Source organism: Vidua macroura, unplaced genomic scaffold (genome assembly GCF_024509145.1).
Source record: "Vidua macroura isolate BioBank_ID:100142 unplaced genomic scaffold, ASM2450914v1 whyUn_scaffold_203, whole genome shotgun sequence".
Lineage (NCBI taxonomy): Eukaryota > Metazoa > Chordata > Aves > Passeriformes > Viduidae > Vidua > Vidua macroura.
The window spans coordinates 1-20,212 of NW_026530581.1; the positions used below are offsets into that span (position 1 = coordinate 1).

At 30.6% G+C, this 20,212-nt stretch overlaps 1 long non-coding RNA gene across 1 annotated transcript; it reads right to left on the minus strand.

Annotated features, from left to right (window-relative positions):
• Nucleotides 1-532: 532 nt before the first annotated feature.
• On the minus strand, nucleotides 533-4,582 carry LOC128802846 (uncharacterized). The gene is made up of 6 exons (XR_008435592.1): nucleotides 4,546-4,582; nucleotides 3,597-3,617; nucleotides 3,230-3,250; nucleotides 3,096-3,116; nucleotides 1,897-1,917; nucleotides 533-553 (listed from the first exon to the last, which is right to left on the minus strand). It is a non-coding gene; the product is annotated as an uncharacterized LOC128802846 (long non-coding RNA).
• Nucleotides 4,583-20,212: the final 15,630 nt, after the last annotated feature.

A 20,212-nucleotide genomic window follows, 5' to 3' on the forward strand; every position in this document is an offset into this window, starting at 1 on the left:
AAAATAAAAAGGAAAATTAAAAAAAGAAAAAGGAAAGAAAAGAAAAAAAAAAAAAGAAAAAAGGAAAATAAGAAAAAAAAAAAAAAAAGGAAAAAAGGAAAATAAAAAAAAAAGAAAAAGGAAAGAAAAAAAAAGAAAAAAAAAGAAAAAAAAAAAGAAAAAAAGGAAATAAGAAAAAAAAGAAAAAAGAAAGAAAAGAAAAAAAAAGAAAAAAGAAAAAAGAAAAAAGGAAAAAAAAAGAAAAAAAAAGGAAAAAAAAAGGAAAAACAGAATAAAAAAATAAAACAAAATGAAAAAAAATTAGAATAAAATAGAGCTAAATAAATTTAAAAAAATAGAAAAATGAAGGGAAGAGAATGGAATAAAAACAAACTCGGAGCAGCTCTGGCTCGCACACTCACAGATCCGCGTTCGGGATTCCTCTGAAAGGAGGAAATGAACTGAATTAATGCAGAAAATGAAAATCGGCTGCGGGAACAATTCATTTTCCCAACGAAGGGAACAGAATTTTCTATTTCCCTCCAGGACTCACCGAGCTCCGCGTTCAGCTGGGCTGGAAAAGGAGGAAAAAGGAGAATTTCCATCAGGGGAATCGGGCAGAAATTCCCATTTCCAAATTCCCATTTCCGAAATTCCCATTTCCGAAATTCCCACTTCTGAAATTCCCATTTCCAAAATCCCCATTTCTGAAATTCCCAATTCCGAAATTCCCATTTCCAAATTCCCATTTCTGAAATTCCCATTTCCAAATTCCCATTTCCAAATTCCCAATTCCGAAATTCCATTTTCAAAATTCCCACTTCTGAAATTCCCACTTCCCAAATTCCCACTTCCAAATTCCCATTCCCAAATTCCCATTTCCCAAATTCCATTTCCAAATTCCCACTTCCAAATTCCCATTTCCCAAATTCCCAATTCCAAATTCCCATTTTTGAATTCCCATTCCCAAATTCCCATTCCCAAATTCCCATTCCCAAATTCCCATTCCCAAATTCCCACTCCCAAATTCCCATTTCCGAATTCCCACTCCCAAATTCCCATTCCCAAATTCCCATTTCCCAAATTCCCATTCCCAAATTCCCATTTCCGAATTCCCATTCCCAAATTCCCATTTCCAAATTCCCATTTCCGAATTCCCATTCCCAAATTCCCATTTCCAAATTCCACTCCCAAAATTCCCAATTCCAAATTCCCATTCCCAAATTCCCATTTCCGAATTCCCATTCCCAAATTCCCATTTCCAAATTCCCATTCCCAAATTCCCATTTCAGGAATTCCCATTCCCAAATTCCACTCCCAAATTCCCATTTCAGGAATTCCCACTCCCAAATTCCCATTTCCAAATTCCCACTTCCAAATTCCCATTTCCCAAATTCCCAATTCCAAATTCCCATTTTTGAAATTCCCATTCCCAAATTCCCATTCCCAAATTCCCATTCCCAAATTCCCATTCCCAAATTCCCACTCCCAAATTCCCATTTCCGAATTCCCACTCCCAAATTCCCATTCCCAAATTCCCATTTCCCAAATTCCCATTCCCAAATTCCCATTTCCGAATTCCCATTCCAAATTCCCATTTCCAAATTCCCATTTCCGAATTCCCATTCCAAATTCCCATTTCCAAATTCCCATTCCCAAATTCCCATTTCAGGAATTCCCATTCCCAAATTCCCACTCCCAAATTCCCATTTCAGGAATTCCCACTCCCAAATTCCCATTTCCAAATTCCCATTCCCAAATTCCCATTCCCAAATTCCCATTCCCAAATTCCAAATTCCCATTCCCAATTCCCATTCCCAAATTCCCACTCCCAAATTCCCACTTCCCAAATCCCCATTCCCAAATTCCCATTCCCATATTCCCACTCCCAAATTCCCAGATTTCCGGGGCACTCACCGATCTCTCTGTCCCTTTGTTCTGTGGGAAATCGGGAAAAATGTTCCAGATATTCCAAATATGTCCCAAAATCACAGGGAAATCAAATATTATTTCCATTTGTACGGTATTTGGTAAGGTAGGAGATTTACATAAATGTATTTATATTGAAATATAGTTATATTTATATATTTACATTTATATATTTAAATATATTTATATATTTAAATATTTAAGTACAAATATTACATGTATTATTATTATATATATCATATTATAATATAGAGTATATATAAAAATATAATATAATATAATATAATATAATATAATATAATATAATATAATATAATATAATACAATATAAATTTTGTTATATAACACATATAATTATATTATATATATAATATATAAATAATATTTATAATTGTGGAAATATATAAATAGTATTTGCATATAATATATAAACAATTTATATTTATAATTAATTTTATTTATTTATACAATATATAGAGTATATCTTATATATACTATATATAAATAATACATATTTATAATTAATCCTTATTTATACAGTATGTATTATATATTATATGTAAATAACACATATTTTTGATTAATTATATTCATTTACACAATAAATATTATATATATTATTTATTATCTTTATAAATAATACGTATTTAAAATTAATTATAATTATTTTTACAATATATATAATATTTATTATATATTATATATATAAATCATATTTTCAATTAATTATATTTATTTGTACAATATATTATATATTATATGTTATGTATTATATATTATATATTATATATTATATATTATATATTATATATTATGTATTATATATTATATATTATGTATTATATATTATATATTGTAAATTATATATTATATATTATATATTATATATTATATATTATATATTATATATTATGTATTATATATTATATATTGTAAATTATATATTATATATTACATATTATATATAATATATTATATATTATATATCATATATTATATATATATATCATATATTATATATTATTTATTATTTATTATATATTATATATTATATGGAAACAACACACAATTATAATTAATTCTATTTATTTTTACCGTATATATTCTATATTATATCTATAAATAAAATATATTTCTAATTAATTAATTCTCCTGTTTTTTATTCATTTTTCCTGCGTTTCTCTCACCGAGCGCCTCCGAGAGCTCCTCTGCACAGGGAAAAAAAAAACCAAAAATTCCTCAAGTCGTGACCAGAACGAGGCGAAATTCCCAAATTTTTGGGATTTGGGGAATTTCAGCCTGGGGGAGGGGCCACACGCACCGATCCTGGCGTCTCGGATTTCTGCATTGGGGGGGAAAAATACCGGAAAATTCAAATTATTACAGAAAAAAAGCCTAAAAAATTCCCCTCTGTCCCATCCCTCATCCCGGGGGGAAATCCTGGGATTAGAACAGAATCAAAAAATCGATTTTTGAACAGAAAACTCCAATTTCACGTTAAAAATCTTTATTTTTGTGTCGAAATCCTGAGTTTTTAATTCAAAATCCCCCCGAGTTGGAATAAAAAATAGCGAATTTTATCATCCAAAGCCCCAAATATTCACTGAAAATCCCAAATTTGAATTTGGTTTGAATCCTCCCCCCGCCCCAAGCCGGGATTTGGGTGAATTTTGGGATTTTGGACTCACCCAGCGTCGCCCTGAGCTCCTCTGGGAATCCAAAGGGAAAAAAAAACAAAGTTAAAATAATTGAAAATAATTTAAAATAATTCAAAATAATCCAAAATAATCCAAAATAATTCAAAATAATTCAAAATAATTTAAAATAATTGAAAATAATTTAAAATAATTCAAAATAATCCAAAATCATTCAAAATAATTCAAAATAATTTAAAATAATTAAAAATAACCCAAAATAATTTAAAATAATCCAAAATAATCCAAAATAATCCAAAATAATTCAAAATAATTCAAAATAATTCAAAATAATCCAAAATAATAATTCAAAATAAGTCAAAATAATAATTCAAAATAATTCAAAATAATTTCAAGTTATTGGATGGGTTTTGGGATATGATACTATTATTATTATTTTTATTTTTATTATTATTTTTATTTTTATTTTTATTTTTATTTTTATTACATTTAAAATTATAGGATGGGTTTTGGGATGCGATGCTGGTTATTTATTTATTATTTATTTATTTATTTATTTATTCAAATTATTTATTTTCCACTTATTTATTCCACTTATTTATTATCAATTTATTGATTTAAATTATTTATTATCCATGTATTGATTCCAATTATTATATTATCAATTTGATTCCACTTATTTATTATCCATTTATTGATCCCAATTATTTATTATCCCTTTATTTATTCCAATTATTTATTGTCACTTTACTGATTCCATTTATTTATTATCCATTTATTGATCCCAATTATTTATTATCAATTTATTGATCCAAATTATTTATTATCCATTTATTGATCCCAATTATTTATTGATCCCAATTAGTTATTGATCCCAATTAGTTATTGATCGCAATTATTACATGATTCCAGCCCAAGTTCAGCAGGAAAATGAGGGAAAAAAGGAGGAATTTGGTGCTGGGAAAGGCAATGAACGACTCACCTGCTTCTCCTTCCTCTTCCTCCTCTTCCTCCTCTTCTCTTCCTCTTTTGCCTCTTTTTCCTCCGTTTCCTCTTCTTCCTCTTCCTCCTCTATTTCCTCCTTTTCCTCTTCCTTTTTTTCCCCTTTTTCCTCCTTTTCCTCCTCTTCCTCCTCTTCCTCTTCTTCCTCTTCTTCCTCTTCCTCTTCTTCCTCTTCTTCCTCCTCCTCCTCTTCCTCCTCCTCCTCCTCCATTTCCTCGCGGGTTTCACCTGGCAGGAATTAAAAACCAGGGAATTGCGAGGGGTCGGAAAATGAAATGAAATCCACGTGGGGCGCCAAAATAACGATTAAAAAATGCAAAACGACACAACCGGAAATAACGTTAATCACACAATTAACGTTAATCACGCGTTCATCGTTAACGAACGTCATTTGCATAATTAAATCCACGTGGGGCGCCAAAATAACGATTAAAAAATGCAAAACGACACAACCGGAAATAACGTTAATCACACAATTAACGTTAATCACGCGATTATCGTTAACGAATGTCATTTGCATAATTAAATCCACGCGGGGCAGAAAAATAACGATTAAAAAATGCAAAACGACACAACCGGAAATAACGTTAATCACACAATTAACGTTAACCACGCAATTATCGTTAATGAGCGTCATTTGAATAATGAAATCCACGTGGGGCGCCAAAGTAACAATTAAAAAATGCAAAACGACACAACCAGAAATTAACGTTAATCACACGTTTATCGTTAACGAACGTCATTTGAATAATGAAATCCATGTGGGACACAAAAATAACAATTAAAAAATGCAAAACGACACAACCGGAAATAACGTTAATCACACAATTAACGTTAACCACGCGATTATCGTTAACAAATGTAATTTGCATAACGAAATCCACGTGGGGCACAAAATAACGATTAAAAAAATGCAAAATTACACAACCGGAAATAACGTTAATCACACAATTAACGTTAATCACGTGTTTATCGTTAATGAACATCATTTGAATAATGAAATCCACGTGGGGCACAAAAATAACAATTAAAAAATGCAAAACGACACGGACAGATGTAACATTAATCACGCAATTAATGTTAATCACGCGTTTACCGTTAACGAACATAATTTGAATAACGAAATCCACGTGGGGCACCAAAATAACAATTAAGAAATGCAAAATTACACAACCAGAAATTAACGTTAATCACGTGTTTATCGTTAACGAACGTAATTTGAATAATGAAATCCACGTGGGACAGAAAAGCAACAATTAAAAAATGCAAAATTACATGACCAGAAATTAATGTTAATCACGCGTTTATCATTAACGAACCTAATTTGAATAATGAAATCCACGCGGGGCGCAAAAATAACAATTAAAAAGCACAAAATTACACGGCCAGAAATAACGTTAATCACTTAATTAACGTTAATCACGCGATTATCGTTAATGAACGTGATTTCAATAATGAAATCCACGTGGGGCAGAAAAATAACAATTAAAAAATGCAAAACGACACGGCCAGAAATAACATTAATCACGCAATTAACGTTAATGATGCGTTTACCGTTAATGAACGTAATTTGAATAACGAAATCCATGTGGGGCACCAAAATAACAATTAAGAAATGCAAAATTACACAACCAGAAATTAACGTTAATCACGTGTTTATCGTTAACGAACGTAATTTGAATAATGAAATCCACGTGGGACAGAAAAGCAACAATTAAAAAATGCAAAATTACATGACCAGAAATTAATGTTAATCACGCGTTTATCATTAACGAACCTAATTTGAATAATGAAATCCACGCGGGGCGCAAAAATAACAATTAAAAAGCACAAAATTACACGGCCAGAAATAACGTTAATCACTTAATTAACGTTAATCACGCGATTATCGTTAATGAACGTGATTTCAATAATGAAATCCACGTGGGGCAGAAAAATAACAATTAAAAAATGCAAAACGACACAACCAGAAATAACATTAATCACGCAATTAACGTTAATGATGCGTTTACCGTTAATGAACGTAATTTGAATAACGAAATCCACGTGGGGCGCCAAAATAACAATTAAAAAATGCAAAATGACACGGCCAGAAATTAACGTTAATCACGCAATTAACGTTAATGATGTGATTATCGTTGACGAACCTAATTTTATGTTTGAAAAAAACGACGTTTAATTAAAGCATTAATTAGCGGCGCCTCTGAATTGCCCCGGATTTCCCGAATCCCGCGGAATTCCACGTACCAACGTCCTCCTCCTTCAGCGCCTCTGCAGAAAACCAAATAAAAAAGAGGAAAAGGAGGAGAAATCCAAATTTTTTTTCTTGTCTTCATTTTTTTTGGGATATGGGATTCTCCTTATTCTTTTTTTTTGTTTTTTTTGGGAATTCTTGTTGTTTTTAATGATTTTATTTTGCGTTCCCTTCCCACTCCGCGTTCCCAAATCCATTCATGGAAAAAAAAAAACAAAAAACAAAACAAAACAAAAAAAAAAAAAACCCAAAACCCCAAACCCCCCGAAAAACAACAACAAAAAAAAACCCAAAAAAGCAAAAAAAAACCCCAAAAAAACAAAAAAAAACCCCCCAAAAAAAAAAAACCCCAAAACAACCCCAAAAAAACCAACAAAACAACGCCCAAAAAAACCCCAAAAACCCCAAAAAAACCCAAAGAAAACCCCAAAAAACCCCAAAAAACCCCAAAAAAACAAAAAAAAACCCAAAAAACCCCCAAAAAAACCCCAAAAAAACCCAAAAACCCCCAAAAAACCCCAAAATCCCAAATCTTTTTGGAGACAGACCCAAAGGCACTCACCGAGCTCCTTCCTCAGTTTCCCTTCGAAAAAGGAAAATAAAATTATTTGGAATTCTTTTGAAATCCGAGCAGAGGTTTTATCCCCTCTAAATTCCCATTTTTAATTAATTTTTAATTAATTTGGGGATTTTTTTTTTGTTTTTGGGGAGGGGGGATTAAAATTCTGAGTTAAAAAAAAAAAAAATCCGACGGCGCTTACCGATAACGGAAGTCCCGTTCTCCTAAAAATAAATTTAAAAATTAAACAAAAAAAAGGATTAAAATGGGTTAAAAACCCCGATTTCATCCCATTTTCAAGTCGTTAAAATTTATATTTTTATATATTTATATTTATATTTAAATGTTTACATTTATATGTATATTTTATATTTATGCTGATATATTTTTGTATTTATATATTTCTATTTTATCATTTAATGGGTATTTCTATTTCTAGTTTTTTACCTTTTTATTTCTATTTTTTGCTATTTTTGTATATATTATCTATTTATATATTTATTTAAGTTGATATTGATCTTTATATTATATTTATATATCTATATTTAAAATGAAATAAAAATTAAAATAGAAGTGGTTACACATTTTAACTTCAAAAAGTTGAATTTTTAATTCGAATTCAGGATATTTGTGAGGGAGAAATTCCAAATTTGGAATATTTATATTTATAGATTTATTTTCATACTTTTATATTTATATTTCTATTTATATTTGTATATTTCTTATATTTATATTTATATCTATGCTTATATTTTTACATTTATAGTAATATATTTTGTATTTATATTTATATTTATATTTGTATTTATACATATATTTTACATTTATATATTATATATTTATATAAAAATATTTATATATTTATATAAAAATATTTATATATTTATATAAAAATATGTAATTTTTAATATTTATAATTATAATTATATTTATATTATATTTACATACCTATATTTAAAATTAAATAAAAATTAAAAAATAAGGGTTACGCCCCTTTAACTCCAAAAAGTTCAATTTTTAATTTTATTTGTGAGGGAGAAATTCCAAATTTGGGTAAATTTGGTGTTTAGAAATGAGGAGTTTTGTCCCAAAAAATGAATTTAAGGCGTAAAAAAATGAGATTTGAGAGCTTAAAAAAAGAATGAAATCAGAGGCGTTTTGGGGATAAAATTGATATTTTTATATTTATTTTTTAATATTTATATTTATTTTTATATTTATATTTATATTTACATTTATATTTATATTTATATTTATATTTATATTTATATTAAATTTTTTCCCCCCCAAATTCCCTTTTAATTGTGATTTTTCGGTGTTTTAATTAAGCGGGACTCACCCAGCAGCTCCTTCAGGCGCCCTGGGGGAAGCGGAGAGAAATCAATCAAAATTAAAATTAAATTACAATTAAAATTACAATTAAATTAAAAAATTAAAATTAAAAGTAAAATTAAAATTAAAATTAAAATTAAAATTAAAATTAAAATTAAAATTAAAACGAAAATGAGAATGAAAATTAAAATGAAAAAAAAATTAAAATTAAAATTCGAATGAAAATGAAAATGAAAATGAAAATTAAAATTAAAATTAAAAAATTAAAATTAAAATTAAAATTAAAATTAAAATTAAAATCAAAATTAAAAATAAAACGAAAATGAAAATTAAAATGAAAATGAAAATTAAAATTAAAATTAGAATTAAAATTAAAACTAAAATTAAAATTAGAATTAAAATTAGAATTAAAATTAAAATTAAAATTAAATTAAAATGAAAAGCAGTTAATGAATTAATTGATGCCATTCGATGCAGAGATGGGTTTAGGTCGCTGCGGGTTTAGAAATAGAAATGGGTTCTGTTGTAATAGAATATAAATATAAATATAAATACAAATACAAATATAAATGTATAAAATAAAAACAAATATAAAATAAATATAAATATAAATATATATAAATATAAGTATGAATATATAAATATAAATATAAATATAAACAATAAAAAACAAATATAAAAATAAATATAAATATAAACATATAAATATAAGTATAAATATATAATTATAAATATAAATATAAACAATAAAACAAATATAAAAATAAATATAAATAAAACCACATATAGATATAAATATAAATATAAATATAAATATAAATATAAATATAAATATAAATATAAATGTAAATATAAATGTAAATATAAATATAAATATAAATATAAATATAAATGTAAATATAAATGTAAATGTAAATATAAATGTAAATATAAATAAAATATACATATAAATTTACATATAAAATTATTGTAAATGTAAATGTAAATGTAAATATGATAATGAATAAATATAAAAATAAAAATAAAAATAAAAATAAAAATAAAAATAAAAATAAATAAAAATAAAAATAAAAATATAGATATAAATATAGATATAAATATAAATATAAATATAGATATAAATATAAATATAAATATAAATATAAATATAAATATATACACATACTTATAAATATAAATATAAATATAAATATAAAGAAATATAAATATAAATATAAATATAAATAAATAAATACAGAAACGAGCAGGAATCCGTCACTCACCGATCTCGGCTTCATTTTCCCCCTAAAGGAAGAAAATAATTCAAATAAAAACGATTAAAAAGCGCCTCACGGGAACTGATCGAAAAAATAAAAATAAATTCAAATTTTAAATGTTTCTAAGGGAATTTAAATGAGATACTGGAAAAAAATTAAATAATTGCTTTAAAAAATTATTAAAAAAATTAAAATTTTAAATGTTTCTAAGGGAATTAAAATTAGATACTGGAAAATAATTAAATAATTGCTTAAAAATTATTAAAAAATTAAAATTTCAAATGTTTCGAAGGGAATTTAAATGAGATACTGGAAAAAAATTAAATAATTGCTTTAAAAAATTATAAAAAAAATTCAAATTGCAAATGTTTCTAACGGAATTTAAATGAGATATTGGGAAAAAAAAATAGAAATAACCAGAAATAATTTTATTATTAAATAATTTTTAAAAAATTAGAAAAAATTAAAATAATTTTAAAAAAAATTAAAATTCAAATTGCGAATGTTTCTAAGGGAATTAAAATGAGATATTGGAAAAAATTAAATAATTGTTTTAAAAAATTATAAAAAAAATTCAAATTGCAAATGTTTCTAAGGGAATTAAAAATGAGATATTGGAAAAAATTAAATAATTGTTTTAAAAAATTATAAAAAAAATTCAAATTGCAAATGTTTCTAAGGGAATTAAAATTAAATACTGGAAAAAATTAAAATAATTGCTTTAAAATAAATTTAAAAATTCAAATTTTAAATGTTTCTAAGGGAATTAAAATGAGATACTGGAAAAAAAATTAAACAATTGTTTCAAAAAAATTATAAAAAAAATTAAAATTTTAAATGTATCTAAGGGAATTAAAATTATATCTTGGAAAAAATTAAATAATTGCTTTAAAATTTTTTTTTTTAAATTGCAAATGTTTCTAAGGGAATTAAAATTAGGTATTGGAAAAAAAAATAAATAATTGCTAAAAAAAATTTAAAAAATTAAAATTGCAAATATTTCTAAGGGAATTAAAATTAGATATTGGGAAAAAAAATTGCTTTAAAAAAAATGTAAAAAATTCCAATGACTCACGGATCCGCGCGTCCCGCGCCTCTAAAGAAACAAAACCAAAGATATTTCTAATTATTCCTGAATTAATAATTAATATTAATTATGATTGATTTAATATATTAATAGAAATAGAATATAATAATCGTGTATTATTTTATAATACATAATAATATAAAATAAAATATAATTTATGTTAATAATAGATAATATATTATTATATTATATTATGTTGTATAATAACATATTTAATAGTAATAATGTAATATAATAAAAAATGAAAATAAAAATGAAAATAAAAATAATAAAAAATGAAAATGAAAATAAAAATAAAAATAAAATAAAAAATAAAAAATAAATATAAAAATGAAAATGAAAATAAAAATTAAAATTAAAATTAAAAATAAGAATAAAAATAAGAATGGAAATAAAAAATAAAAATAAAAATAAATAATAATAAAAGTAAAAATAAAATTAGAAATAAAAATAAGAATAAAAATTACAAAATAAAGATAAAAATAAAAATAACAGTATAAATAAAAATAAACATAAAAATAAAAACAAAAATAAAAATAAAAATAAAATTTACAAAAATTAAAATTTAAAATGAATAAAAAATAAAAATAAAAATAAAAATAAGAATAAAAATAAAAATAAAAATAAAGATAAAAAATAAAGATAAAAATAAAAATAACAGTATAAATAAAATAAACATAAAAATAAAAACAAAAAATAAAAATAAACATAAACATAAAAATAAAAATGAAAATAAAATTTAAAAATAAAAATGAAATAAAAATTAGAAATAACAATTAAAAATATAAATGAAAAATAACTAAGAATTAAAAATAAAAATAAAAATAAAAATAAAAATAAAAATAAAAATTAAAATTAAAATTAAAATGAAAATGAAAATTAAAATTAAAATTAAAATAGAAATGAAAATAAAAATGAAAATGAAGATAAAAATTAAAAATAAAAGAAATCATGGCAATTATTCAGGGCACCGACTCACCCAGGTCGGCCGTGAGCTCCCCTGAGAGACAGAAACAAAAAAAGGGAATTTCGAGAGGAAATTTTCATTTTTCTGACAGCCCCAGCGAGGATTTCTGGGGGATTTTTTGGGAATTTTTTGGGATTTTTGGGGGATTTTTTGGGGATTTTTTTGGGAATTTTTTTGGGATTTTTAGGGGTTTTTTGGGGGGATTTCGTGGGGATTTTTGGGGGATTTTGGGGGATTTTTTTGGATTTTTTAGGGGATTTTTTTGGGATTTTTCTTTTTGGGGGATTTTTGGAATGTTTTGGGAATTATTTTGGGGACTTTTTGAGGATTTGGGGGATTTTTTGGGGGGATTTTTTTGGGGGGATTTTTTTGGGATTTTTTTGGGGGGATTTTTTGGGATTTTTTTTGGATTTTTTTGGGGTCACAAACGCCCCGAACTCACCGATTTTCGTGTGTCGCTCCCCTGGAAAAGGGCGGGAAAAAGTCCGGATTTGGGGTTATTCCAGATGAATTAATTAACCGTTAATTAACCATTAATTAACCGTTAATTAACCATTAATTAAGGGCAGGACGGGACCTCACCGAGCTCCACCGTGAAGATCCCTGGAAACACAAATCCCGTTAATTCCCCCCTGGAATTTGGGGTTTTTCCCCTTTTTTCCTTTGCATTTTTCCCCTTTTCCCCCCAAATTCAGGCTCAGCCCCGCCCCGGCCCTGCAATCCCAGGGGATTTCCCCCCAAATTTTGTGGGATCAGAAGATTTTTTCCCCAAAATTCCGTGGAATTCAGGGATTTTCCTCCCGAAACTCGGTGAAATTCTGGGATTTCCCCCCCCCAAACCCTGCGGAATTGAGAGATTTCCCCCCAAATTCCCTGGAATCAGAAGATTGTTTTCCCCAAATCCTGTGAAATTTTGGGATTTTCACCCCCAAATTTCATGGAATTAGGGGATTTCCCCCCAGATTCTCTGGAATTTAGGGGTTTTTCCCCCAAATTATCTGAAATTCGGGGATTTTCCCCCAAATTCTATGGAATTTAGGGATTTTTTCCCCCAAATTGTCTGAAATTCGGGGATTTCCCCCCAGATTCTCTGGAATTGAGGGATTTTTTCCCCAAATTGTCTGAAATTCGGGGGATTTTTCCCCCAGATTCTCTGGAATTGAGGGATTTTCCCCCAAATTCCCGGGAATTCGGGATTTTCCCCCCAGATTCTCTGGAATTGAGGGATATTTTTTCCCCAAATTGTCTGAAATTCGGGGATTTTCCCCCAGATTCTCTGGAATTGAGGGATTTTTTTCCCCAAATTCCCTGGAATTAGCGGATTTCCCCCCAGATTCTCTGGAATTGAGGGATTTTTCCCCCCAAATTGTCTGAAATTCGGGGATTTTTCCCCCAGATTCTCTGGAATTGAGGGATTTTCCCCCAAATTCTCTGGAATTGAGGGATTTTTTCCCCAAATTGTCTGAAATTCGGGGATTTTTCCCCCAGATTCTCTGGAATTGAGGGATTTTCCCCCAAATTCTCTGGAATTGAGGGATTTTTTCCCCAAATTGTCTGAAATTCGGGGATTTTCCCCCCAGATTCTCTGGAATTGAGGGATTTTTTCCCCCAAATTGTCTGAAATTCGGGGATTTTTTCCCCCAGATTCTCTGGAATTGAGGGATTTTCCCCCAAATTCCCGGGAATTCGGGATTTCCCCCCAAATCCCTGTGACCAGGGCTCCCAGCGCTCCCTCGGTGCCGGGGCCAGTCGCACTCACGGATGGTGGCGTCGCACTTGGCTGCGGGAAAAAGGAATTAAAAATTCAAAATCGGAAGAAGAATTGAAATGAAAAAAAACCAAAATTAAAAACCAATTAAAATTTCTGCTCCGGCTCCTCCCCCATCGCTCACCGAGCTCTGCTCGGAGCTTCCCTGAAGAGAAGAGAAAGAAAATTCATCAATTCCAGCGCCAGAATTGAGCCCAACCAAAAAAAAAAAATCAACAGAATTGATTTTACTCATCAGCATAATTAATTTTTTTTTTTGCCATAAACATTCGCTAAAAACGAATATTTGAAGTTTTAAGTGCGGATAGAATGAATTCGAATAATTAATGCAAAATGTTATTGATGGAACCACAGTAATAATTTTTTTAATTGGGGTTAGTTACGTTCTTATTAAATATTAAATTAAATATTAAATTAAATTAAATTAAACATTAAATTAAATATTAAATTAAATTAAATTAAATTAAATTAAATTAAAAATTAAATTAAATTAAATTAAAAATTAAATTAAATTAAATTAAATTAAATTAAATTAAGTTAAAGATTAATTTATTGTTCGGGTTATGTTGTTGTGAATGAATTAATTATTAATATTAATGGGGTCTAATGGAAGGGGAATCCTCCAGGCCCAGCTCGTCTCCCATCTGGAGCCGTGCCAAATTTTGGACTCCCAAAATTTGGGGGGGAAAAGGAGAAGGATTGGGAGCGAGCAGCTGCAGGGGGAGGAAATTCTGGGGAATTCTGGAATTTTGGCACTTACGGAGCCCGGAGTCGCGCTCGGCTGCGGCACAGCGAGGGAAAAGCACCAAAAATCAACATTTTGGGGTTGTGCTTCACCTTCCCCCCCCTCCCCCGAGGACAAAACCAAAGCCAAAAATCCCCAAAAATTCCCGCCCGCTTCCCTCATTCCAGATTTTCCTCCCAGCAAGGGAATTTCCAATTTCCCGGCCATTTTCACTTTTTGTTTCATCCCCGAGAGATGAAATTTCCCATTTTCTCTTGGTTCACATTCCTGATTTTCCTCGTTGGGATTTGTCCTTTTTTCCCCCCCCCCACGTTCTCCATCCCTAACATTCCCAATTTCCTGCGTTTTCAATTCCCAGCTTTATTCCTAATAAAATATTACCTCTAACTTTATCAAACCGCAGCACTAATTAACAAAAGAGCCATCAAACCCCCCCCAAAAAAATGTTAATTAAAGCTGTCCATACCCAGCAGCGCCGTGAGTCTTCCTGTGGGATGAGGGAAAAAGGGGAATTAATCCAAGAAAAGGGCCTGAATTGACCCAAAATCGAGCAGTTTGAGCCCAAAAATCATCAGGTGAGGCGGAAAACGAGGAGCAGGACTCACGGATTTCAGCGGCGAGTTTGGCTGCGGAGGGAAAATGAAATTTTGGGGATTTTTTCTCCATGGGAAACGCAGAAATTTGGGTGAAATTTGGGGGGGGATTGGATTGATTTCCTATTTTTTCCATAGGATGGGATCAAGGAGGATCCGCCTGCCCCAAAACGAGGGGGTTTTATCCCAAAATTAGGGGGGTTTATCCCAAAATGAGGGGATTTTACCCCAAAATGAGGGTTTTACCCCCAAAACGAGGGGGTTTTATCCCAAAATGAGGGGGTTTTATCCCAAAACGAGAGGGTTTTATCCAAAACCAGAGGGTTTTACCCCAAAACGAGGGGGTTTTGCCCCAAAATTAGGGGGGTTTATCCCAAAATGAGGGGGTTTTATCCCAAAACGAGGGGTTTTTATCCCAAAATGAGGGGGTTTTATCCCAAAACGAGGGGGTTTTATCCAAAACCAGAGGGTTTTGTCCAAAACGAGGGGGGTTTTATCCCAAAATGCGGGGGTTTATCCCAAAATTAGGGGGTTTATCCCAAAACGAGGGGGTTTTATCCAAAACGAGGGGGTTTTATCCCAAAATTAGGGGGTTTTATCCCAAAATGAGGGGGTTTTATCCCAAAACGAGGGGGTTTTACCCCAAAATTAGGGGGTTTTATCCCAAAATGAGGGGGTTTTGTCCAAAATTAGGCGGTTTATCCCAAAACGAGGGGGTTTTTATCCCAAAACGAGGAGGGTTTTTATCCCAAAATGAGGGGGTTTTATCCCAAAATGAGGGGGTTTTATCCCAAAACGAGGGGGTTTTATCCCAAAATGAGAGGTTTTTACCCCAAAATGAGGGGGTTTTATCCCAAAATTAGAGGGTTTTATCCAAAACCAGAGGGTTTTGTCCCAAAATGTGGGGGTTTTATCCCAAAATGAGGGGGTTTTGTCCCAAAACGAGGAGGTTTTATCCCAAAACGAGGAGGTTTTGTCCCAAAATGAGGAGGTTTTATCCCAAAATTAGAGGGTTTTATCCCCAAAATTAGAGGGTTTTTATCCCAAAATGAGGGGGTTTTATCCCAAAACGAGGGGGTTTTATCCCAAAATTAGGGGGGTTTTGCCCCAAAATGAAGGGATTTTGCCCCAAAACCAGCAGGCAAATGGCACTCACTGATTTTCCGGTCGCGTTCCTCTGGGAAGAAGAAAAGGGAAAGGGGAAAAAAAAACAAAAAAAAAAAAGCAGGAAAAGGAGAATTAAGAAACAATTCCTTCGTTTCCGTGACGTTTTCCCGGACCAGGAATGGGGATATTTCCCCCCAAAATCTCCTTTAAAATGAGGATTTTGCGTTGCACTAACTGAGTTTGGCGCTGGATTCACCTAAGGAACAGGAAAGGAAATAAAAACCAACCTCAATTCACCCCAAATCCTGGGAAACAGTAAAATATGCAAAAATCCCCAAAGTGGCTCCTTCCACCCCAGAACCTCCAATTTGAGGGAATTTTTATTCCACAGAAACATCCCCCACTCTACAATCCTAAAAATTTGGTTTATCAAGGTGAAAAAAATTGCCCAAAAAACCACCTAAAAATGCATTAAATGGTCTAATTAAATTAATTTTTTTTTTTTACAGCCACGATTTGCATGATTTTTCATTTCAAGGCCAAAATCCCGACTTTCAACACAAAAGTCGTCGGGAAAAGTTTCCATTTGAGGACCCAAAGTGTTCATTTTAGGGGAGGAATGGATCCTTTTGAAAGCCAAATCTTTCATTTTTTTAAGGCCAAATCCCTCATTTTAATCCACGAAGATCCTTACCCAGATCCGAGGTCAGTTTGCCTGAAACCAAAAAAAAAAAAAAAAAAGGAAAATTCACATTATTTGGAGCTTTTCCAGGCCTGGATCCATCTCTGGGACCAATGGGAACAGGGAAAAAGGGACCCAAAATCCCAAATTCTTCAGGTTGGCGTTATCCCAAAACTTCCCAGGGATCCCAAAATATCCCAAAACTTCCCAGGGATCCCAAAATTAAAGAAAATCCAGACCCAGGGGTTGGAATTCCGTCGGGAAGAAAGGAAAAGGCACTCACTGATCCTCCTGTCCCGCTCCTCTGGGAAGGGGAGAGAGGGAAAGGGAAAGGAAATCAGTAAATTGGGAAAAAAGGGGGAAAAGGGGGAAAAAAGGGGGAAAAGGGGGAAAAAATGGGGGAAGTGGGGAAAAAAAGGGGAAAAAAGGGGGGGAAAGTGGGGAAAAAAGGGAGGAAAAAGGGGGGAAAAAGGGGGGGGAAGTGGGGGGGAAAGTGGGGAAAAAAGGGGGAAAAAGTGGGAAAAAAGTGGGAATAAAGGGGGAATAAAGTGGGGAAAGGTGGGGAAAAAGGGGGGGAAGTGGGGAAAAAAGAGGGGAAACGGGGGGAAAGGGGGAAAAAGGGGGAAGTGGGGGAAAAAAGGGGGAAAAGTGGGGGGGGAAGGGGGAAAGTGGGGGGGAAAAGTGGGGAAACAAGGGGGGAAAGTGAGGAAAAAGGGGGGAAGTGGGGAAAAAAGAGGGGAAAGTGGGGAAAAAGGGAGAAAGTGGGAAAAAAGGGGAGGAAAGTGGGGGGAAAAGTGGGGAAAAAAGGGGGGAAAAGTGGGGAAAAAGTGGGGAAAAAGGGGGAATAAAGGGGGAATAAAGTGGGGAAAAATGGGGAAAAAAGGGGAAAAGTGAGGAAAAAGGGGGGAAATGGGGAAAAAAGGGGGGAAAGTGGGGGGAAAGGGGGGAAAGAAGGGGAAAAAAAGGGGGAATAAAGTGGGGAAAAGTGGGGAAAAAGGGGGGAAATTGGGAAAAAAGGGGGAAAAGTGGGGGAAAAGGGGGGAAAGAAGGGGGAAAAAGGGGGAATAAAGTGGGGAAAAGTGGGGGAAAAAGGGGGGGAAGTGGGGAAAAAAGGGGTGAAAAGGGGGGGAAATGGGGAAAAAGGGTGAAAAAGGGGGGAAAGTGGGGAAAAAAGGGGTAGAGTGGGGGAAAAAGGGGAGGAAAGTGGGGAAAAAAAGGGGGGAAAAGTGGGGGAAAAAAGGGGGGGAAGTGGGGAAAAAGGGGAGAAAAGTGGGGGGGAAAAAGGGGGAAAAGTGGGGGAAAAAAGGGGGAAAAGTGGGGGAAAAAGGGGGAAAAGTGGGGGAAAAAGGGGGAAAAGTGGGGAAAAAAGGGGGGAAAAGGGGGCATCAAGTGGGGAATAAGGGTGGAATTAGGGAAGGGTTGGTTGAACTTGGTCTGGAACATTCCAGGGGTGGAAGGAGGAAAATCACTCACCCAGAGCTGCGTTTTCCCCTGGAAAAAAAAGGGAAAAAAAACAAAAAAAGGGACAAACGAGGTCAGTTTGGGGCAATCCCAGCAGGGAAACTGAGGGAATTAAAGCCCAGTTCGATTAAATTTGGACATTTTGGGCTGAGCTCAACTCGGGGACGGCCAACAGCATCAAAAGTGGGAATTTGGGCACGGAAATTTGGGGGGAATCCACCCGAAATCGCGAGGAGAGGGAAGTTGGGGTACCCTGGGGAACACAAGGGTGGGATTTTGGGGTGGAAGGAGCTGGGATTTGGCAGCTGATGCTGGGAAAAAAGAAAAAAAAAATGGATTTTCACCCACCCGGCTCCATCGCGGCGCCGCTCCCAGCCAGGATCGGCTCCCTCGGCCTGGAGAGGGAAAAAAAGGCAGGAATTGGGTGGTGGAGGCGTTTTCCAGGAAAATGTGGGAATTTGGGGAATATTTCAGCGAAGGGCAAGGAAGGAGTTTTTCCCGGTTTCCTAATTTTTTCCTAATTTTTTCCTAATTTTTTCCTAATTTTTTCCTAATTTTTTCCTAATTTTTTCCTATTTTTTTCCTAATTTTTTCCTAATTTTTTCCTAATTTTTTCCTAATTTTTTCCCGATTTTTGCCGGTTTTCCAGGTTGGGAATTGCTCCTTCCTGGGGTTTTTTTTTGGGATGAATCCCATCCCATCCTGAAGCTCAGCGGAGCCAGAATTGGGGATTTGGGGGAGGATATATTACCTTGCATTATATATTATATTATATTATATTATATTATATTATATTATATTATATTATATTATATTATATTATATTATATTATATTATATTATATTATATTATATTATATTATATTATATTATATTATATTATATTATATTACATTATATTATATTATATTATTATATTATATTATGTTATGTTATTATTATATTATACTACATTATATTATATTATAGTATATTATACAGTATATATTATATACAATATAATTAATATGTATTATATATATCATGCAGTACATAATACACTATATATTTTAATTATATAATTATATCTTTAATATTAATATTAATATTAAATATTAATACAGTAATATTAGTATATATTAATATTAATATATAATACTAATACAGTATGTCTTATATTTTATATATGCAATATGCAATATATAATGCAATATAAAAAATATATAATCTTATCTATTATATATAATATAATTAAATACATATAAATATATACCATGTAATAGAATTATATATTATAATATAGTTATATAATTATATATATTATACATATATGCTATACATATAATATATATTATATTATATATATTATATATATGATATATTTATAGTATATAGTTATATAATTTATTATATGTGTAATATATAATACTATAAAGTATAAGTTATATTTGAGAGAATATAGTTAATGTAATATATAATATATTATAACATATAATACATAATATAAATAATAATATATAATTATATAGCATTTAATATATAATAATATAACATGTATAATTATAATAATTTTAAAATACAGTATAATACAATACAATATGTATTATATTTATAATACAATTTAAGTAATATTATATAGTATAAAGTATATTGTATGTAATATATAGTATAGAATATAGAATATTTAACATGTAATATATAATATGTATTATATATATTATATATTGTATAATATATAAAATACAAAATACGTTATATATTTTTAGTATACATACTGCATATAATATACCTAATATAACAATTTTGATATTACATTATTAATAATTAATTGGCTAACAACTTTACCACTCCAGGTTA